The 3,151-nt window shown below is 45.9% G+C and overlaps 1 non-coding gene across 1 annotated transcript; it reads right to left on the bottom strand.

Moving 5' to 3' along the window:
* Positions 1-2,063: 2,063 nt before the first annotated feature.
* On the bottom strand, positions 2,064-2,137 carry TRNAN-GUU. Its single transcript has one exon. It is a non-coding gene; the product is annotated as a tRNA-Asn (tRNA).
* Positions 2,138-3,151: the final 1,014 nt, after the last annotated feature.

The following is a 3,151-nucleotide window of genomic DNA, read 5'->3' on the forward strand; positions in this document are numbered from 1 at the left end:
TCACCTGAAGAAGAGCTCCCCGGCGAAGCAAACGCTTGGTACCCAGCTCCTCTGAGTCACCTGTCTCTGCAACCACCTCTGTGCAAAGGCGCTGCTGCGAAAGGTGCTTCTGGCGTTTTAGGTGTGCAGCACCTTTGGCAGCGATCTGGAGAGGTCAGAGCAAAAAAAAGAATTCAATTTACAGAGGAACTGCAGAACTGGCTTCCTTCTGTTTGTACAGACCCACGATACTGCTGTGAGGTGGGTAAGGAGGCAGGTGGCAGGAAGGAAGGCAACTGAAGGTGGCACCTCGCAGGCATCTCTTTCGTCATCTGTATTATCCTGACGAATCCCAAGATGCTTCCTCAGGTCCCGTGGTCAGGGCTGGTGGCTTGTGCCCACAGATGACAATGTCCTTGGCTGGCTCCGGGTGAGGGCAACTAATATTCCGGCTCCCTCCTCCCAAGCTGGGTGGACACGACAGCACTGGTCAAATACAACATGAGGAATAACGGCATTGGCACCCCCTCAGCTGCTTCTCAGCACAGTTACCGAGTTTAATAGATATTTCATTTAAACTCAGAGCCTTTTGTTATCTGAAGCTCAGAAATTTACAATAGCATGATCTAAAATAATAACAATTTTAAACAGCTTATCTGATATGATCTGAACCTAGTGGGCTGAAAAACTGGGATTTCTTTTCCACTTTCAATTGCTTTGCTCTCTTCTGCCATCTTGAGGGCACAGAGTCATTTTCTGAAAACCAGAAGGTGCTGTTAAGGTTGGTGCACTCAGTTAAAGCCAAGGGACAAGGCCAAAGACCTCTTGTACTTTCGTTAGCTGCTCTTTTGCACCTCGAGCAAGGCCAGCATTTTCCTTTTGGCTATCGCTCACTTCTTTACCAGCAAACTGTCTGCCTCTTGCTCCCAAGTAATCGTATGCTGGTGGTTTTTTCTTCAGCTTTAAAACCAGCACTTTGATTGCCCCTTTTCTACTATTTACATCCTTATGCTCCAGCACTATAGAAAGGAAAACAAAAAAGATTTAATTCTCACACCTACCATGCAAACAGGCAGGTGGGCAGCGGAGAGAGAGCCCCAGGAGTTTTCCCTGTGGGAGAAGGGCCGACTGCCACAGTGCCAACCAGAGAGACCTGCTGCAGGACACGGGCTTCAGCAGCTTCACCGCACAAACAATAGCAGCTGTCCTGCAGATTCATAGACTCCTAGACTGTCCCAGGTTGGAAGGGACCTCAGAGATCATCTAACCCAACCCTGCCATGGGCAGGGACGTCCTTAACCAGCCCAGGTTGCTCAGGGCTCATCCAACCTGGCCTTGAGCATCTCCAGGGAGGGGGCAGCCACCGCCTCTCTGGGCAATCTGGGCCAGAGTCTGGCCACCCTCACACTGAAGAATTTCTTCCCAAGACCCAATCTGAACCTATTCTCCTTCAACTGAAATCCATTTCCCCTTGTGCCATCGCTGGACACTCTTGTCAAAAGTCCCCCCCCAGCCTCCCCGTGGGTTCCCTTCGGGCACTGGAAGGCGACGATAAGGTGCCCCCGGAGTCTTCTCTTCTCCAGATTCCAACTCACCAGGCTTTTACACACAAATTACTGAAATGGCACAACTACTCAGCTCTCCATTAATACCTAAACGATGAATCTTTGCTAAACCCAAGGTGCACAGTAGCTCATGTGGATATTTTGTGTATATATATATATATGTTTACATTTCAACATCATAAAATTACACAGGCCCCTCAGAGCTTGCAGCAATACAACAGAGAATCACAAAGATGAACAGATAGGACAGAACAATGTGGACCCCAAGGAACACTCTGTAATATGCTGCTTGAATTGAAATATTTCTATGAAATCTCATCTTTAAATAATGACCCATGAAGTATTTTAGTCTTTAATCCACTGCCGATACTTCAGTAGACTAATGTTTTAATGAGCCTGAGGCTAACAGGAAATTCATTTTCCGAAGTTTCATAGAATCAAAGAACAGTTTGGGTTGGAAGGGACATAAAATCCAGCTCCTTCCAACCCTTCTGCCATGGGAAACGAAGCGGGAGAACCCGTCCCTGGGTGGGCTCGAACCACCAACCTTTCGGTTAACAGCCGAACGCGCTAACCGATTGCGCCACAGAGACTGCCTGATTCCAGGGCTCTTTGTAATAAAAAAATAATTTTCCATCCTAAAGTAAAATTGCCTAAAACCCAGTGATTCCAAGTAGCACCAAATCCTACCATATCCTGGAATCCTTCAAGCTGAAGAAACCTCACAATACAATGTGCAATTGTCGCCGATTATTTCATACAGGATCTAAGCAATTCAGTGTTTAAATGCACAAACTGCTCAACAGCACCCTGCAAATTCCAGTAAGAAATTACAACGGAAAATAAACAGGATTGTTCTTACTGCAGAAATTATATTGGGGAGCAGGTTCTCCCTACTAGTAGTGAGAACAGAGCCCTCCTCCAAGGGCTTGATCCCTCATTATCAAAATCGACAGACAGGAAGGAATATTTTCCTCCCTCACCTCAGTCAAGCAGGCCCAGTTCCATCACTTTTCAAATCCATTTAAAGAAATCTGAGAAATCACCATAACTCAGAAGGTCCACAGTTATATCACGTCCAGTGAGAAATGGCCTTCTGGACACACATCCCTTACAAAAACTGTCTTCTTTCATTTCTAACACAGCCTGTTTTATACTCCTGAAAGGATAGTACAAACTCAAGTATATAAATACCAGTTGCTTGGAAACATTGCAGCTGACAAAATATTTAATAATTTCAAAAAAAAGTGTATTTTTGCACTGTTGTCCACAGCAGTCAATTACAAATTTCCATTCCCAAAGAAAGCTTCTCATACTGTGACCTTTCCATTTCAGCTTTTGTCCCGTAAACTAGTCACACCTTCCTGTCCCTATATTTGCTTTTAAGTTATAAATTCCACAGGTCGTCCGCAGCTGGTTGCGCAGTGAAACACGTCCCACTTTTACAACCATCCAGTTTCACTGCCTGGATGCTGCTGGATGAGCAGCTGAGAAGGCGAAGGGGTTCTGAAACACTAAACTGCCCAGGAATACCAGCAATCCCCCCTGGGTGAAGACAGGCTGGTTAGCTTTGGGGTCTGAAACCCCACGGAACATTATTCCAGTTT

The sequence above is a fragment of the Apaloderma vittatum genome, unplaced genomic scaffold (genome assembly GCF_000703405.1).
Source record: "Apaloderma vittatum isolate BGI_N311 unplaced genomic scaffold, ASM70340v1 scaffold15334, whole genome shotgun sequence".
NCBI classification, from domain to species: Eukaryota; Metazoa; Chordata; class Aves; order Trogoniformes; family Trogonidae; genus Apaloderma; species Apaloderma vittatum.